Source organism: Galleria mellonella, unplaced genomic scaffold, assembly GCF_026898425.1.
Source record: "Galleria mellonella isolate WM207_F2 unplaced genomic scaffold, CSIRO_AGI_GalMel_v1 utg55, whole genome shotgun sequence".
Taxonomy (NCBI): Eukaryota; Metazoa; Arthropoda; class Insecta; order Lepidoptera; family Pyralidae; genus Galleria; species Galleria mellonella.
The window spans coordinates 3,336,577-3,358,026 of NW_026442115.1; the positions used below are offsets into that span (position 1 = coordinate 3,336,577).

The following is a 21,450-nucleotide window of genomic DNA, read 5'->3' on the forward strand; positions in this document are numbered from 1 at the left end:
ACATTATGTGTATATAAAATTATTACATAACATATGTACATAATGTAGAACATATTTTTTCAGTTATTTCTATGGTAATATGTGTGAGCTAATAATATCAAAACTCTATTCCAACTTTCAAATGGTTAGCATTAGGAATTACTCAGATATAGCGCTATGACAAATGGACGGAGGTGGACGTTTCTGGTACGGAACCCTAAAAATCATATAAGCCTTCCATTTTAGAAAATAGTTTATAGTAGAGTAAATAAATAAGCGGACACAGTATGAACTCAAAACACATAATTCTTTAAATCAAGATAATATTTTCAACGTTAAATAGTTCAATAATAAAATAAAAAATAATTATTATAATTTTTTGAATCACTTGTATTTTTTAGGTAGAAGTAATAATTTCAAAATTTATTTTACAATTCATTAAAATGTTCCGAAAAATGTTGAAATGTAAAACAATTACTCGCTACGCGACGAAATCGAAAGCATAGCTATATTAAAAAAAAAAAACTAAACGAGTTAAATTTTCTCTTTCTAAAAATCATGATTGCAATTCTTCTGTAAAATTAAATAATGAACTTCTTAATTTTATAGTCTACTTTCTTTAGAATCACTCTTGATATGGAATATTGTTATGGGTAAATCCGACATCCAAATTATATTACAAAAACGTGCAATTTACGAGATTCATTCTATGAAAAGCCATGAATCATTAAGAAAAATATTTAAAGAAGCAAATATTCTTACCGTAACTTCACAGTACATATACGCAAACATTTTGGATATACCAAGGAATCTTCAAATGTTTTTTAAAAACAGCGATATCAATAATCTTAACATTAGATACAACTTGCTGTTCCAAAGTATTGTTTAGAAAAAGTTTATATCTCTTTTATGGGAATTGGCATTAAATATTAAAAAACACCGAAAAATATTATTTACCTGTTAATAAATGTAAAACTGTTATTAAAAACACTTATTAAACAAAGCCTATTTATTACACTCTAAACGATTACTTGAATGACAAGCATGCATGGTGTTAATCGGTCATGCACGGGCTTTTTAATGACCAGTTAGTTGTAGGCATAGTCATCACTTAAACACATGTATACGTGAACTTAAAATATATGTATATGTTTACAGAGATTTAAAAGAGTACCTGTCGAGTGTCTTGCGGGCTCTTCGCAACAGATAACAACTTTCTGAACCCCGCAGTAGATTTAAAAGATGACGATTTAAAAGTGCTTGTAAACAAGTCTATTTAAGTAAAGATAATTTGAATTGAATTGAATTGCAAAAATAATATTGTGATGACAGAGATTCCTGAAACTTATTTAATTAAAACCCGCTCCCTGTCAACTGCAGCATTTGCAAATAACGTAAATCATATAAATTGTAAATAGCTACGCTACATTTGTCAGTATATATCTACAGCTTTATTCAATTCACTGTGCTTGTTTTAATTTATTTTCGTCTTATCAAATATTTTACATAAATATAGTGTGTTTAGATCTAATATAATATTTATAATAGCGATCATCCTTTGATGATAGAAAGTTTTAAAGTTCCAATACGTATTACAACTGTTGTATACCTCTAAAATATTAAGTATGATATTTCTTAAAAATGTCTTTTCACGATACATTCATTTCAAATAGCATACAAAATTATTAAATACAGTTAAAGAATATCGGATACATTCACTGATTTGTCATGATAATTAATAATAATAGTTACTTTAACTAATATACATATTCGTATGTATAAATAAATTAAATTTGTTCCTGTCCGAAGCTTATTACTTTCCCTCAGCTTCTTTGTCATTCCTAGTTGCACAAAAACTTATACATATAACATTTATGTTCAGAACTATTTATTATTATTACATACGAACTTTAGTAGAGAGAGTAAATGAGCTCGACTTTTTTTCATATTAGTTACTATTCATTCTGACATTTTAATTATTTTACCCCTACTATTGATATTTTTTTTATTTTATTTTATTGTATTAGTTGTTATGTGTAGATATATGTATAAATGACATAATGTACTATAATCTAGACTTTTAACATGTGAGGTGAATTTAAATAATATAATTGAATTATAACTTTGTTTACCGCTTTTTTTATAAAATGTAAAATATTTGCATGCCTACATCTCTTAAGGCAATTAAACAGGTGACAAAATAATACCACGTGGCTTTTGTAATAAATTTAAACTGTTTAATGCAAATAAACTCATTTCATTTCATTTATTCTAATTGAAATACAGTACTTATGGAGCACTATAGTTGGACTTTTAATTCGATGCAGTAAACTGACAGTTCCAGTTTTGCAGATTATCGCTGTATTTCTGTATTATTATTTTTTTATTTACGGACAATAATAATATAAACATAAACAAATAATTAAATAAATAATATAAATAATTAATTTAGAAATTGTAAAATGAATAAAAAATTATAAATATTTATTTATCGGATTATTAAAATATACATATATAAGTAAATGTAAAGAGATAGAAAATTGAATTCATGGCTTCAAACCAAAGGTTACAAGTACCATAATAAAAGAAACCACAGCGAAATAACGCATAAAGCATTGTATTCTTGGGATAAGTAACGTTGCTGGAACTCCTCTGGGAATGTGCGTTGCCAGCATCAGGGACGTGTATTTTTAGCCTTGCTATCTATTCGTGTAGGCGTGGCATGGTGGCACGGAATCCGAGAAAATCCAACGAATCCTTTGCCGCTTCCATTGAGTTATAGAATGATTTATCCTATCATTGTAAAATGGATTATATTGCACGTGGGATAAAGCCCAAATTTTAACGAATAACATACTATCTCGTAGCGATGTTGCTATCTGTGCTGCTGTTATTCGATATTTTAGCATCTTTTATTTGATTTTTAAAGACACAGTATCAAAACGATTCAATTTGCCAATATGGAAACCGGTGGGGTATTTATTGTAATAAAATGTGTAAGAAAAGACGTATGTTTGTAAATAATATCAACATGGGTTAAATATTCAGTAGTCTATATTGTAATATTATCCTTAAATAAGAATTTTTATATAATTTTCTTTTTACGTTGTAGATAGCAAAAACTTTTTTTTTCATGAGGAAATATAACCATCTTAGAATTATTCATGTCCTTCGTCGTTTCATACAACTATTCAGGTATCTACCTATTTCATCTTTTACATCTATAAACTTTACACTTTAATTCAATAGCTGCTTGAAAGCTCTAAATAGACTATAGCTTTCAAGCAACGTTTTAAAAGCTTATTTGCTATTTTCAATGGAATTTAAGAATTTGCATAATAATAAAATAGTAACTTGAATCGTGACAAAATTTATATAAGATCAATACAAGAAGAAAGCCTGTTGATTGCAAAAACGGTTATTACAACCTATTTATAAATAGCACAAACATTGTGTATAAAAATTACAGTCAAATTGAAAGGTCCTATTTCTTGGAATTTCTTTAAAAAATACATGTAACCAAATTGTCGATATCAACATTTCTTATATTTCAAAATTTTATTTAAAATTTAATCCATAAATAAGAAACTTGCAGAGAAAATGTGATTGAGGACAGGTATTAAGTTTTTTTTTTCTATTAAATTCTGTCAGAATATACTAAAATGTTTCTTAAAGAAAGGTGCAATTTTTATTAAAAGATATCATGTAACATACAACGTGTAAATTCTTGACCTATTAAACCTACTTTCTTTTAAATTAAATGAGACTTACGCAAACACATAAAATGTATTTCATATTAATTTTAGTAAATTGTATTAAAATGTACACTTTGGCAAGTCTTATCTGACATTTGGCAGACTGTTTCGACGAGCTTTGATTGCTAGCAACAAATTAAAGTGACCGCCGAGCCCCGTGCACCCAGTTCTCGTTGCTCGTCCGCCAAATATAATGGAGCGGCCTTCAGTTAAGCGGCTTACCAAATGTTTGTTTCAGAATTTTCGTATGAAAGCACTCTCAATATTTGAAAATATGAATGGAAATGTAACAGTACGACGGTGTATTAAAACTCGTTTTAATACACGTTTCCTGAATGATCCATACTCTTTTGTCACGGATTATGCCAGACCGTTAATCTTTGATGATAATAAAAGCAGAATAAGTACAAAGTATAAGGCAATTGATAAGTCTTTTGAAGTCAGCGAATACTTGTTATTTAAATAAATAACTACAGAGTGAATACTGAAGTTATTAGTAACCTTTTTAAGAAATATTCTATCACAGAAACTGAACACTTTTTACACAATGGACGTGAGTTGTAAAACGATTATAACTGTCAATTTAACTTACACATGTATACATTCTTCATAAGAGGCAGAATTATTACTAGTTTATAAATGCATACCGCTTGTTTATTATAAACATTATACAAGCAAGTAATCCTTATTAATATTGTTTGTGTATTATCTCTTGTCACATTAAACGCTCATCAGTCATGAAATTTGATTAAACATAGTTTTTGGAATGGAGAATATAGGCTACATTTTATCCAGAACACGCGGACTAGGCTACGGGTTAAAACTAGTATTCTAAGGATAGATTCAATACTTTTACTTTTATTTATGTCTCAAAGGCTTATCCTGAGCTACAGACTGATTGATCAATCAAAAACAGACGTTCTGATTTATAGAAGCCTGAAATTAAATCAATATAGTCATCTTTTATAACGTAGGTATCCACTGAAAAAGGATTTTCTGAAAATCCCACAGATACGATATATGCTACGTAATAATTCACGTAATGTAACCCGCGAGTGCGAATCCTCAGTATAATAGCTATTGATTGGTGGTATAAAGGTATATTTAATAAGCTGTTTTCATGATTAAAATGCAAGTATTCAGAATATAAAAGTATAAGTATGTATGTCTATTAAACTTATACCTTTTTTAGTATAAATAATCATTATTTTTTACATCTACTTATCCTTACTTAATATTATAAATGTGAAAATGTGTTCGTTTGTTACCTTATAGTGTCTTAACGGCTTAGTCAATCACTATGAAATTTGGTATACACGTACTATATGAAAAGAAGAAAGAAATGAAGGAATGAAATACTTCTTATTTCGGTCAGTAAATATATCCCGGTTACGCGGACGAAGTCGCAGGTAATTATTTATTTTTAACTATAACATTTAAGTCGATTAGTTCACATGTATGACTGTAACTACTAATGAAATGTCAGTTTTCTCATATTGGGTTTGCTGGAAGAAATCTCTATTGGAGATAAGCTCGCCTTTGTGCATTATTATGTTTGTTTTTACATTTTAATAACCTTTTGTGTACAATAAAGAATAAAAACTAGTTTTATATTTTTTTTTATTTGTACTAGTACTTTACCCGCAACCTTGGTCCTATTGATTGATTAGGATAGAATGAAAGCTATGTCCTTCTCTGTTACAAATAATAGTATCTACGTGTATGTTAAGCTGTTCTGGTGATAAGGGGAAAGAAAGTATATCCTATTAATATAAAAAAATGTGAACGTTTGTAAAGATTACTGTATTCTTGGATATTTGTTATTCAACAATGTTGGTTTAATTGTTGATTTGAATGCAATTTTTCATACACAGATAGGTTATATTCTAACTTAACACATATACTAATGCATTTAATTTAATTTTCACCACCGTACAACCCGCCACAAACTAAAGTTTCATCCCAATCATCTGGACGAGTGGCGGTCTTCCACCGTGCGTTTTTCAAGGCACTTTCTTCCACGCACAACCATTCTTTGGAATCAACTTCCAGCAGCAGTATTTCCGAACCGATACGACAACATAACCTTCAAGAAAAGAGTATATTCCTTTTTAAAAGGCCGGCAGCACACCTGCAATGCCGCTGGTGTTGTGGGTGATCATGGGCGGCGGTAGTCACTTACCATCAGGTGAGCCGCATGCTCGTTTGCCCCCTGTGTTGTAAAAAAAAAATATATATAGACAAAGCTATAAGAAACAGCTAGTAGTTAATATGTCCTATGATAAGTACAAAAAAATCACTTATCTAATCACGATGTACAAAACGAATTTTACCACTTAACAAAAATATGAACGAATAAAAGTCATAACAGTTTCTTAGAATTATTTATAGGTTTACCAACTCCCTTGAGATAAAAATTTAAATCATTCCATTATTTATAAGTTATAATATCCACCATCCAGTAGCTGGCATAATGGCTTCGAGAAGCTCTCGCAACGGACTAGTTTGCTTTTAGTTCGAGTAACTTTAGAAACTATTTAAATTCGATTATAAGTCATAGTCAGCCTGAAAATAATCGTTGGATACTAATAATTTGAATGAAAAAGTTTTATTATCTTATAAGGTTTTCAATATTTACAGAGATTATTTATAAAAAAATAAAGGATCGATTATCCTTATTGGATGTTTGTAGAGTTAATAAGCCAATTTTAACCTTCGAAAGGAAGGAAATTCTAGATTCGCTGTTTTCCTGCTAATTTGTAATCAATTTGGATAAATATTTTTTTGATCAATAGCGTTCACTCCAATGTAAATCCTCAATCGTTAGCTTTAATTAATCATTACGAATGGATCTATTCCGTTCCATGTTTAAAGACAAAGCAAAATGCAATATGTTCAGTCCTTTCCCTCCCCACAACAAATTACGAGAAACCAGAGAAAGAAAAAGAAAACCTAAAATATAACCCTATAGGGATAGTAAATTTCTAATGAAAGTTCTCATAATGAAAAAAGATCAATCACCAGCATTAGATCACTATTAGTATGCATGTGAACCTAATATATATAATACTGTTATAATATACTTGAACAAGTACCATAAAGCTGTCTTATTGCTAAAAGTAGCCTTAAATAAAAAAAAATATGATGACATATTTTTATACTTTCTCCAGTTTTCTTGGAAACTGCTTCAATAGTAAGAAATACTTCAATCAACACTTTTCAGACCTCAAAGAAAGAATACGCTAGCAATTACCTACTATTATTAACGTAGTGAGAACCAAAAAAATTACGAATGTTTGCAAATAGTTTTAATTTAAAAAAAAAGAGATATTTCTTAACTCGCTTGTATTTTTACCCATTCTCCTTATAATCAACTATATCGAAGTAACTTAGAATATCTAGGGTGTAAACAAGCTAACAGTTTATGTAATAGAAAGTGGTAATCGCACCTGTTGACGTGAACAGTACCATGGACACATGGTGTTAGTGTCAATGTATGTGTAAACAAGTATATTCATTTGGTTGAGCATAGTTCTTTATATTGTACGTAGATGCGCCTATAGATACTATTGTGTTGGTAAAATATATGAATTACACTTTTATTTTTCTGAAATTAATTCATTCATCATATCATCATCATATCAGCCGTTAACTGTCCACTGCTGAACATAAGTCTCCCCCATAAGCAAGATTTGTTCGTAGTTGTCATGCTTAACAGGCGGGTTGGCAACCGCAATTAGACTTTAATGATGTCTTGAGAAAGACATTGCTGCTCATCCCTCGACTAATAGGTTCCCTTAGGTTGTCTCTTACGATATCCACGGGAAAAGAAGGGATGGCCCTTTATATACCGGGACCAGACGGCAAATACCTTCATTATTTTTTTGCAAATTGAAGAAAAAGTATTACACAAGTCTCGATAAAAACAGCAATTAACAACCTCGTTTTTTCAAGTTTGAGTCGACTAATACCTCGTCCTTTTGAAATAACTTTTTATTCGATTTCGCGTCGTCCATCCATCTTACCCGATCAATAATTCTAGACCGTTAATTGTCTGACCACAAAATAATGTACTAATTATATAATGTGCTAGTCAATCCGGTTTTCCTTACTGTTAAAATATAATGTACACTTACGAAACTTTTAACAGTAATGTACTATATTGTATACTTTATTATCATTATAAAGAAGAAATAAATAGTATCCACATAAGACAGAAGTATGAGGGGTAACAATGGGGGTTTAGCACTAAAAGCATTCTCACCCACCCACCCTAAGCCAATCTATGGGGAGATCTAATGTGTGTAGCAGTGAACGACAGGTGACTGAAATAATGTTTTGTTTTACTATTATTTTGTCTTCTTATTTGAAATGTTAGCTATCTTATATTTATTACTTTTATAGGTATTTGCTTAATGCTAGTTAATTACAGTAAAATAGTAAATATTAAACAAATTAAATTATCATGAATTATTTACCAAAAGTGTAAATTCTAAATCCCAATACTGTACCTAGTAAATACTGTAAGAATTATTACAACATAGATTATCTATTCGGTTGATTTTAGCAGACACTGACATAAATTGTTAACCATAGATGTGTTGGTAAACTAGTCAAAAAAATTTGTCTTGATTCCAAAGTCATAAAGACAGAAAATGTTGTTAGAACAACTCTACTCAAAACTTAAGCAAGATCATTACAATAAGTGTGAAGTGTGATATTAATCGAATAGGCACTTATAGGCTATGGAATAAACACAATAGAATCATGTTAATACTACACCGTCAGATATACTGCATCCGACCATAGATATAAACATATATGGAAATAGATGGAATATATCAAATACTTGAAGATAAATAAAAATTACATAACATGTACGCGATCCATACACAAAATCAAATATGTACACCTGTAATAACACTTACGTATGTATATACATAACCTGATAGGTTTTTCAATATATGTTAACAAATTTCACCAATAAAACCAGTTAAATGTGAGTTGAACACATACGAGTACGATGAGAATTTCCTACGCAAAATAATCTGAAAATAGGTTTTTATTTTCTTTAGGTATATTTATTATTATTTACATTTATTTGAATGTTTTTGTATATTTTTGTTCAATTATTTCCATTGCAATATGTATATATTTAAGACTATTCCTTATTTCAAAGCTACAACATTACTTCTTGCTTCAAAAGACATAGCGCAGTGACAGATATTTGAACGGACAGACAAACGCACGCTCAGCTGGTCAAAAAAAAGTCGCACCATAAAAGATTCTTAATGTCATTTTGTCACGAAATCCTAAAAATGCTAAAATGTCAATTGTCCTCCGCACCACACCACAAAGTACATATGTTATAATAATTTCTTGTGACATAATCTAAACATATTTATATTTAAATGTAAGACTTCAATAGTAATTAAAGCAATCTTGACATTATTTCTTCAGATAACAATATAATAATATTATTCGTGTTGTTGTTTTGAAACAACGATCTTTTTACAAAAGGGATTCTCGAACTGCGGCGTTTACGGACTCGTTAATATAACGATTACAATAAATATACCAATAGTCCAGATGAACAAGCAAAACTGTAAGTAATAGACAATTGTACTACAATAATTAGTACTATTGCCGCTATTATTAGTGCCTCGTCTCTTAATGAACTTCAAAAAGAATGATTTTATTAGAAATTCGAATGTATATATTGTTTACAAAATTCTCGAATTATATATAATACGTATTTACTGAATATTTTTACATATTCAATGTACCTATAAACATTTTAAGGACTCAACATTCAGGGGTTCCATATGCCATTGATGTAATACACTGTTTTCCTCTAAGATTTTCCTATGACGTCAAAGGTAGATTAAAAATAAGTATTTTATAAGGTAAACATCATCCCCCGAGGTGAAAAAATTTGTACTGAAACCCTAAACTTCAAAAGTTAATTCATAACAAAGAGTCGTAGTTAACGAAGCTTTTCACCTAGTATAAAGAGTGAAGAAAAATATGAATCCTTATTTTCTTGCTTATATTAAAACAATAAAGTAAATTTGTTGGATATGATTATTACATTTTGGCACATTAACGTGTGTGTCAATCATTAAGAAACTTAGTTTCGCCTACACGTAGAATTTGACATGTAGAAAGACAACCTACTTTTGATTCTGGTCACATAATCAAAGACGCGGGTAGATAATATATATTCTCACCTTTGTAATATACTAGAATTAAATTACAGTAACGTAGTGCGTATTTTCTTTCCGCCTTTCAAAACTTAAGTATAGTAAATTGAATTGGGATCAAATCAAAATCGCAGCGAGTAGAATGTATATAGAGTAAGTTTATTGTTCAATAGATGTCTATTCGTGTGTATATGATTTCAATTTGATGCCAATTCAAATGCATTTGTCTGCAGTTTACAAGATCTTGTGTCAAACATGACTTTATTGAATATACACTTCACATACCAACTCCGCATTATAACTAAATACGAATGGATACAAGTCAGAAATTGAGAAAGAGAGAAGAGGAAGCATAATATATCATGATTCGTTTGTTTAAATACGTAAATTAAGACAAAATATTAACTTATTCAAATATTTTTAATTTCAAAATAAATGTCAAAAATACACATATTAAGTACAGAGTACTACCAGATAAAAACAATACAATAAAATAATGTAAGCCAAAGCTGTTTTAAAAAACAATTTAATGCGACAGTTGATTTTGTTTCCCATTTAAAAGTTATTCAATACTTAGATTGTTATTACAAACACTCATAAGCAAAATATTTTCCAGTGAAAATAAACGATTTCTATATTTACCTTTAACATAAGTCATATTAAATTATTATTATTATTGTTACGATCCCCGTAACATTTTTTTACTTTGCATTTTACCTAATTAGTGCGTCACGAAACTAAAAAAATGTCAAAGCAATAACGTGAAATGAAAAAATATTTTCAATCTACAGTAATCGTATGTCATCAAATATGTCGTGACTTGTTTACTCGTAGTCGTATTAAAGATCTTAGTTCGAAAGTTGTTAGCTTAACCAGAAAGTTAAACATAAAGTGCAGGCATCGATCACGCGTAATTTTAACAAGTTTATTTTATTCAATCTCTTTGCATCAAACTATCAAGTATAATTTGAGCATGTCGTGACCTAATGGCATGCATTTACAACTTATAAACTATAAAAGACCTTAATTCAAATCAGGCTGACACAAAAAACTCTGTGTGTTAATTTAATTGATTTTTATTTATCATAAAATCATTCATGGTATGATACATAAACATCTTTTTCCTAGAAAATATATTACAGTATTTGACAATTCACATACCTACAAACCTCGCACGTGCCTACACGTCCGCTCACACTCTATATCGATACTTTTATTTTATATTGTTTATTCCCTAAATGTAATAGAATATAAACAAGATTATTACTTCTTCCAAGAATAGCATATACATGTATTTTTTATGATACTTAGAATGGCAAACAATCTGACGGCCCACCTGATAGATGATGTTAAAATTGTTATCTATAGACAGAAACAACATCACAGATATCATAGTGTACACTGGTGTGTAGTGTACAATGTACACCCGTAGTAGCCCTCATGCGTTGGCATTCCTGAGGACTATATTGTTATACCCCCGTACCATGTAATTTCATTGTCATACTCTGCGAATCAAAACACACCCATCCAAGTACAGCAACTTCACAACAGGAACACGGATGGAACAGTTCAAAATTATACACACAACTATTATATATTTTACAAAGTCGCCCCCAGGATAAAATGTTGTACGAAATGAACAAAAATTAGCTTGACCGAAGCATCCGTTGACTTAAATACTATGCAGTTTTCATACTTAGTTCGTCATCAATTTAACATTTGATTTATATAGAATAACTACGTTTCAAAGTAAAAATGTCCAAATCGATCCTAACTCGGCGACGGGACGGAACCCTTATCCACACTTTCTAAACTTTGTCTCACTCAGAAAGACGCATACCTCATAAATATGAATCAAGCTTTTGCGTCTTATTGTTATTCAACTATAGTATGAAACCACTGATCGGGTCACGATGAAATTTATACTACATTTCTGGTAATTAAAGAGATCATAAAACATGACAACATAATAATACATAGCTTACACGTTATTATATTAATTAAGCAGGAGCTTTACCGACGAATACAAAATATACAGCGAACACTACAATTATTAAATAATTTTTCATAGAAACAAAATTAATATGAAACTCTTGTAACTGTTACAAACAAGCTCCAAAACCAAACAATCGTACATACAAATATCACGTTGTTAATAACAGAACCTTAGCAATGCAAAAAACGTCCTATATTTTTGATTCCTATTCATTTTTACATACATCAAATACCTTACGTATAATAATACCAAAAAGGTTAAATAAACTATATATTTTTCTAAACTCACCTCTCTTTCAGTGGAATATGTTAAAAGGACGCCGAGACTCCCGCTATATCTATAACATTTAGGAAACTTCAAACGTTCTTTACAATAAAACGAACTTATGGGCCAAGTTATGAAAGGGCATATTTATATTAAACGAAGCGTTTATTGATGCAAGTTAGATGTGTGAGTGACTGTTCGTTCGCGAGCACCTACGACTGTAGAGCCAGGGCGGGCGGTACGTCGTGCGTCGGACGCAGGGCGCGTAAGGCGGCGACTCTCGCGTAGGGCGGCTGGGCGGAGACTGCTGTCGCAGACTACGTTCTCCTTGCTCCTCGCAGCCTCGCCCGGACTCGTTTCCTGTTGATCGTGTACGCGACAGGTGATCTCTATCCATTTTTAATCATAGATTACTGTTATTCGACTTCGAATTCATCAGAAATTTAATTACTAAATAATTAAATCACCTTTAATTCCAAAATAATCTTTACAATATTTTATTTATAGATAAAAAAAATATTCAATCTAATAAAATAATTGATAAAGCGTATTAAATTAATGTTCACTACTAGTAGTCCGCTCCGACTTTGCAAGGGTGTACTAATGTAAAATAATATGAGAAACGGAACATCTAAACAGTCGATCTATCAATACTTTTGAAGATCATCATATTGTCTTATATCTCATTCACTTTATTGTTGCGTTTTTTTTTTTAACTAAAAAATATTTTTCTCCGTTATTTTTCCAACATTTTCTTTCATACAAACGTTGTCCTGACAATTACAAAAACAACAAAGAAGAATTTTTCATTTCTGAAGTGATGCGCTTACATACATTTGGCATTTAGTTTATATATATATATATATATAACAGTCGAATAATAGAAGTATCAGCACTTATTTCTTCTCATTATTTATTGTTTGTGACATGGGTGAGACGATGTTCAATTTGACGGTCATTAGGTACACATTATTATCGGGCGCTTTATTTTATTAAGTGAGCCTATCAATGTCACTTGGATTAATTTTGTTTGTTAACGATATCCTACAAACCCATTGTGTCACTCGCAAAATGTAAAACATAAATAGAAAACACATTCACCTATACGAAGAGAAATTATCATATATGTATATATTATTACAGCAATTATGTTACATTATAGATTACTGGTACTTGTCGTAAACGAAAACAATACAAACATTATCTATTACTTTTAGTGATTTTTCAATATCCAATTAAATTTATGGCATCCATTAAAATCTATTTCTGTGTAGGTACTTTATTTCTGTAATAGATCAAGGATGTACCATCTTCCGCCAATGTATACCAACCTTCATTTATCATAATTAGTCGCTTCATACTAAAATCTCAGGTAAGTGTGTAGTCCTATATGCCGATCTTGTTGCGTTCCTTTTCCAAATAATCATATTAAAAAAAGAAAGAAAAGAAGTCAAGAACATTAGGAGACATAAGGAGAAGCCACACAATATTATTTATATTGTGCTATTTGGACTGTTAAGGTATCACTTCATTTTTTCTATTTCATGTGAATTTTCCTTAAATATTATATTAAAAATAGAATTGTCTTAACATAATGTTAAATATTGTGTACAGCTCCATATAATCTAATATGTATATTATGTTATTTTAGATTTTTTCCTATTTTTTCTATTTAACCTTTAACTAACCTAATAGTTTAATCTGAATTTTATTATTCCAGATTATTATGAGAAGTTACTAAATTTAGAAATCACGTAGGTAATGTTTCCATTAGCGTTACTTTTCGTATATTTTCAGTAGTTTCAGTAGTCAACTAAATACAAACAAATACATCTTTGTAATATAAATCCGACTTTATGTGATAAATTTGTTATGTACAACACATATCTCTAATTGTATTTTATTGTACTACTATTTTGCAAAATAATGTTTTAAACTAATATACAAATTATTTCCAAAAAAATAATAACATATTTGTATCTATAAGTACGTATATACATATTTATAGTAGGTGTATAATCTAAGCATAACATTTCGTATCTATTTAGAAAGTGTCGGTCGACATAAACCGACGGAAGCTTGAACACAAATTTCAAGTACGAGTATAAGTACTGTAGGTGCCAGTTTCTAAATTCAAAAGTATTAAAGTTGACAGGCTTCCATACAGATTTTTAACCCGCTTTTTCCTTTTTAGAAAATTAATTTTGAATATACATTTACCGTGTACCAAAAATCTAATATTGGAAAGACTCTCAATTCCCTGGTTTTTTTTTTGTGTACGTACGTATGCCACGGGATATCTTCATAAATTCTGAATTGGTATTGACATTTTTGATAAGGTTTACTTTACTCTCGTCTATGGGTCCACCATATAAATTTCATTACGATTGAAGTAGCTTTTTTGCGGAACAAAATTTTATTTACGTTGAACTGAAATATAGGTGTTTATTCAATATACTTCATTTTCACTCAGCAATGATGAGTCAATCTGTTTTATATTATTAATTTATAATTCATGTTATAAAAGTAGTTAACTTAAAAATTTACTATTTACTAAATTTCTTTGAAAATTATGTACATTTCATTCATTTCATTACATCATTGTTTTAAATTTTTATAGGTATAAATTAAAATAGGGAAATCCTTAAGGTCAATGAATTTGTGAGGATTTGTGCGATCTGTACTTCCGTTAATTACTATAAAAAAAAAGAAAATCCAAACAAAGTAAAAAGAAAATGTTTTTAATTAACTTCGTCTATTTTTAATGACTCATTAAACACTGTACTAAGTACTACTAATGCGTAATAGTCGTGACATCAACGTCTCTACACTATTTTCCTCGAATAGTTCGAGGTATGAAAAACAAATACTTATTGTTGATCTCAATCGGTAAGACTTAATAAAAACAAATTACCCATCGCTTTTCCAATAACTGTATTTATTTCTAAGCAAATTCTTCATTAATATATTATTCATTAGCTGTATCCCGCGGATTTGACCGCGTATATGTTAATATTGGCCTATTTATTGATATTTTGGTCAATTTATCTAAGAAACCATTCAAATCTGCCCAGCTGTAAAAACCTTTATTGATTAACAAAAATAAAAACATCTATTTATAATACAACCTTTTTTTTATAATCAGAAATGTTGTTTTAATCTATGTTTGTCAATAATTAAATAATAAACAGAATATTTTAATACTGATAGAAAATATTCAGCTGTGGTCCATAAACGACGAAACATTACATTAAGGTAATGGATTGAAATAATAATATAATTTTATCCCTTCTATTGGATGTATTGACTAAAAGATATTTCAGTCTCACTAAACTGAAATATTTAAAAAAAAATAACTTTTTTCTTTCTTCCTCTGACTTTAAACATACACACATTTACAATATTCACTTTCTCTCACGCCGTTCACTGAACGTCAGATCTGAATATTTTATTAACTGTAATCTTCTAGTTAAACTTTAATTTTTTTCTTATTCTGTTTATTACGTTTATACTATAAATCATTATTGATAATTCTGTAAAATACATAGTACTAGTTCTTGTATGTTGGAACAAACTGGCTTACAAGGCACAGATTACCCTAATTTGTAAGCCAGGGTAAAAAATATGTAACAGTGCAACCCCGTATTTGATAATAAAGGTTTTACTTCCTTATTTTTGAAAATTCTATTTACCCGGGTGAAGCCGGGTCGGATCACTAGTTTTAAATTAAAAAAAAAAGACTACCAAATCTAGCACTGAAAACCCAGCAAATAAAAATTAATGGGATAAATCTACCGTACTCTGCTGGGTACGGATTTCTCTAGTAAGAGAAGGATATCAGTACTTAGTACCTACAGGGTTTTCTTTCAAGTTTACAGAAGCACTATGCTTTGTTTCTGATGTGCTTTGTTTTCTTTTAACTTGAATATTTAACCTTACCTAGCTTTAATGATGATGAAATGATACAGGCGCCTATGATAACGGTATATAATAACGGGGCATCAGTTGACTTATCATGGTAAATTCTCACGATGGTTTTCAGAGGAGACCGCGTGGAGTTTTTTTATTTTAATGAGTGAAAATGAAATATTGACCCCACTCGCGCTATTGTTAGACTCTGTTTAGGTACCAGAGAGAAATGATAGGTAAGGATGAATGCCTGTCGGTTGGCACATCGTGACGAATTCAACAATTGTTAACTACTATAGTTTCCAGTAGGAACCGCGTGGAATTTGACTTGATAGGGTATATTTCTAACAAGGAGGCAGTTTAACCCCATTATCAACAATCCCTTCCCCCCTGCGTGGAGGTTACCCTGGCCCCTTAACAATCCTTTTCCCCTACTCAACTAGATTCGAATCCACGTCTCCATTTTAAGATTTCTAACTGGAGAATTAACTTAGCATTTTAAAAACAGTTTTCAAATATTGACAAACTAGCTAGAAATTTGTCTGTCCTAATTATCTTCACAAGTACTATCCACATCTTGACACCAGCAAACTTTACTAGCAAGTGAATCGAATATCCAATTATATAACTTGTAAATTGCCCTAGAGATGTGAAACCTTAGATTTTCATGTCTCTAGATCTAAATCATATTAAATTATATATATATATATATATATATATATAAAGAAATAATAGAATATATTTGAGGATATATCATATTCTTTAAGATAGATTTTAAAAGCATTCTGCACTTGAAATATTATCAGAGTACTACTTTGTATTATCATGTGCTTACAAATTAAAATAATTATTGTAAAAATGAGTCAAACTAGTTCAAGAATACTGTGATTGCTTGTAGTTTTATTCAACATAGAGTGTTTGATAGTCAATGGGGTCGATTCTATAGTACCATTTCTCTAAACCTACATCTAAAAGTTATGTATTAAGTTTCTCTAGTTATTTTGTTTTAAAATTGCCACAAAATACCATCGGTTATTGACTCTCCGAGCTATAAGCTAGTTTATCCTTCGGACTATATTGGTCACTTTGGTTCTTTTGCTGACATCCATATTTCGAATTCTATCACCGAAAACACTCCTAGCTAAGCTCCTCCTAAGCTCGCTGAGTTACTTGAAGGTTTTACATACGGGCAACTGTATAGGATTCCATAGGTCATCACTAGCGAAACGCATTGGTTAAAGATCTTTGTGTTCAAACTTTGAGATATTTTAGGATGAGAAGATGTGGCGTAGTTTTCCAAACGCTGCCCAGCCAAGTCGAATTCGTAGGTTGGACTTCTCGGCCGAAGCTGGACTTACCTGGTCGAATAAGAGTTCCCAGGTTTACATATATCGACAACTTCGAGCATAGTGTTCTCAGTAATAACCAGTATAGGTTTGACATGGACGTTAGATATGATTTTAGTCTTGTCCATGTTCATCATAAGACCTACATTTGGAGAGTAATACATAAAAAAATAATTTTGCAAAACTATTAAATTAAAATAATTGATAAAAAGTAAGCTTCAAAACTAAACTTGGATAAAATATCCATCCACTTTTTTTATTGTAAATAAAACTTTTGTTTGAAAAAGCTACAGAAGAATTTGCCCGTTCTCCTCAGTTACAATTGCATTCCGAAATGAGTGATAAATTCATAAAAAGTGGTCTATTCTAAAATTCTAATAATTGAGTTCTTCAATAAAAATTATTTTCATTTATTTTAAACATGCATACGTCCAATATGGCAGTAAGCTATTACTGCTATCCATGAGGATATAAATTGTGTCTTGCTGATTCTCCTGACATAGTACTTGATACATAACACCATTTTTCTAATAACTATTAAGACATTTATTAGAAAAATGGTGAGTCATTCAAACAGAGCTTAGCCATGTAAGCCAATTTTCATTTGGTAAACCGTCTTCTTGTTTGTCATTCTATATTACATAAAAAGCCCATTTCATTGTCAAGAAAAGTAAATAAGACAGAGGCGCAGATAACGTTTATAATTCCTAAAATTATCTCTTATTATTATCAAATTTAGTAAGCAAAATGGTTATAAATTAATAGTATAGTTTACGTCTTCTCTCTTCTCTTTTACTTTTTTTCTAGAAAACCCCGATTTGTATAAAAGTTTAAATTATAAAGCTTATTATGTCAAGAAGACCTAAAGTACTATAGCGGTATAAAATGTTACACCTGAAGCACCTGAAAGAAAATTACCTTTTAACTCGCTCCAATTAAATGCTTGAGTCGTCAAATGCCTATAACAGTTTAACTGATGAAGTATGCCTAAAACAGTAATGACTTGTTCAGCGAATTTTATGTTCACATAACACAATACATTTGACGTCAGACATAAAAGCACAAAGATTATTGTACGCTATAAACCTTAATAGAGAAAGCACGTAAACAAGGCGTGTCATGTAGCGACGCGACGCCATACAATTCCCCGATAAGGGAATGAAGGTAAGTATTATTGAATGTTATCATTTCTCGCCTCAGTCAAGTAATATTAAAAAGCAATAACTTAAAAGTGGTTTTATTATAATCCAATAAACTTTACTGTTTATCTAATATTTAGTCTTTTTTGTTAGGTGCATAAATATTTATATCTAGGTATTCATTATTATTATTGGCCTCTTAAACAACAAGACATTTCATGCTGATCAGGCGCCACTCACGACGGCACTACGTCTACTTCACGAGGTAGCTGCGAATTCAGAACTTTTTTCACTGTATTGCCACAGAATTTCGCAGGGCGGTAACAAATTACGCAAAACTGTATTTTTATTGTTTATTTTTACAGTATAATTCAATTTTTATTATTATTCCATTAATTTATTATTATAATGTTCTATTTTTAGTTCGTGGTGAATAAATTGGTATACCTATAAAGCTCACCAAACATATGTATATATATTATAAATAAAGAAATTATGAGCCATATTATTAATAGATATGACCAACATTTTGTATACTTTCTACTAAATGGGACATAGTTTAAAAATACAACAATCGACAGGTAATAATTGACCACCTCATTAACGCATTGTAACGCGACCTCTCATTAGATGAACCGACGTCGAAACACATTTAAGGTTAAATGTGATACAGGCTGTCAATGGATACAGAATGCTCGAAACTGTTTTATATGTAAGTTGTTGAATATAAATTTAACAATAGTTAAGGAAAGGCTGAAAATTTGAAATCGATTCATTATATAACACATTACAGAGGAACGATGGCCATAAATGGTTCTAGGTCTCTTGGCAAAATAGCAAGGTAACCTTCAAAAGAAAAAAAACACTGAAGGCATAATTTTTATTTTACACTAATAGATTTTTTTTTACTTAAAAATTCAGTATATATATATATATATATATATATATATATATATATATATATATATATATATATATATATATATAAAAAATATAAGTATTATAATAAATATAATAAAAATACACATCTTAGCAATTCTCTTACTAATATTTATACAATTAAGACATTTATACTCTTTTTATAACTAGTAATCTCCAATAATTAACAATGCATACTATGTACGTAAATGCTAATCTAAATTTTGTATGTTGAAATGTTAAAGAATGGGAAGCAAAATTACGAGGCCAAGATATAATAAAAATATAATACTACAACTAAAGCTAAATCTCTAACACAGTGATTCTCAACCTTTTTTTTTTTTTTTGTTGCGGCACATATTTAACGATTTCAAAGTTTGGCGGCACACAAAGAAAAAGATAAAACTTATTTACTTACTACAACACACTGCATAAATAGTTTATGACAAAAATTTTAAATATTTGCAAAATTTGGCGGCACACTTTTAAAATTTGGCGGCACACAAAAGTGCCGCGGCACAATGGTTGAGAATCACTGCTCTAACATAATACAAAACGCATTATTAAATAAAAATCCGAATAAGGCAAACGCCACTGTCCATTCAGATGAGAAATACGCATCACTGCACATCGCATCATATCTTATTCATTGACTGTGATCAATAAATAAATATTTAGACGCTCTGTAGACAATGATAGGTTTCAAAACAGATGTAACGATTCTGGAAGAGGGCTACATCTGTACTAGCTAAAGCTGTAAAATGTAAAGAAAATTCCATAAGTTACAAAACGGGATTCGTTACAAGTCACTCTCTACACTATAAAAACAGTTTACTTAAAATAAGACAAAATTAATTTAGTAAAAACAAGTTGTTTCAGTTATATATATACAGATATGAAAGTAATATATTTTTTTAAATTTAGTATCAAATTATTCAGTATCTTTATATATATAATTATAGATAAGTTTTATTTGGTTCAATAAATTATGCTCTTTTTCATTCAAATCTGTACTCTAATAATATTATATATATATATATATATATATATATATATATATATATATATATATATATACGAGGTCTGTCCGGAAAGTTCGTATAAAAGTGTTCTGGAATGCGAAAAAGAGGAGTGGGGAGGCCAGGTAAGCGCAGGACCCCTTCCTTATGTCCCTAACAATGCTTCAGTTCTGGTCTGACCGCCGTGCGGTGCGAACTGGCTTGTCACGCCATCTGTGAAGTTACCTCTTAACGAAACCCCGTCGGCATGGAGCCCGCTTCCGTTGAAGAGCAGCGCGTCGTAATCAAGTTTCTCTCGAAACTCGGCAAGAATGGCCGTGAAATTTTTGCCGATCTCAGAACAGTTTATGGGGATGATGCTGTGAAGGAACCAACCGTCCACAAGTGGCTAAAAAGATTCAGAGAGGGCCGAGAAAGCGTTCAAGATGACCCACGTTCAGGACGTCCTTCCACTTCACATTCCGACGAAAACGTGGAAAGAATTCGAACTTGTGTTAATGGGGACCGTCGTTTAACGGTCAGACAGGTGGCTGAAGAGCTTAATTTGGGCAAAACCGTGGTCCACGAAATTCTAAGAAACGAACTTCAAATGAAAAAAATTTGCGCCAAGATCGTTCCCAAGCTTTTGTCCCCGGATCAAAAATCACGAAGAGTTGCTTGCTGTGAGGACTGTTGTTGGCCCCGTGTGACTTCTTCTTGTTCCCAAAAACCAAATTGGTACTTCGGGGGCGGCATTTGGGGGACATAAATGAGATAAAAAAAGCTACGACGGGGCAGCTGAGAAACCTACAACCAGAGGACTTTCAAGGAGCCTTCTCACAGTGGAAACGGCGTTGGCACAAGTGCATTATGTCACAGGGGGAGTACTTTGAAGGGGATAAAATTGATTTACCTGAATAATTGTAAAATAAAATTTTTAAAA

At 30.6% G+C, this 21,450-nt stretch overlaps 1 protein-coding gene across 1 annotated transcript in view; it reads right to left on the reverse strand.

The window, feature by feature from the left end:
• The window catches only part of LOC113521358 (BAI1-associated protein 3), a 113,137-nt gene that overhangs the window by 86,450 nt on the left and 5,237 nt on the right, over nt 1-21,450 (reverse strand). Inside the window, exon 2 of the mRNA XM_026906881.3 lies at nt 12,222-12,557. The gene's annotated coding sequence lies outside the window, so the exon portion shown is untranslated. The remainder of the gene's footprint in view (nt 1-12,221; nt 12,558-21,450) is intronic.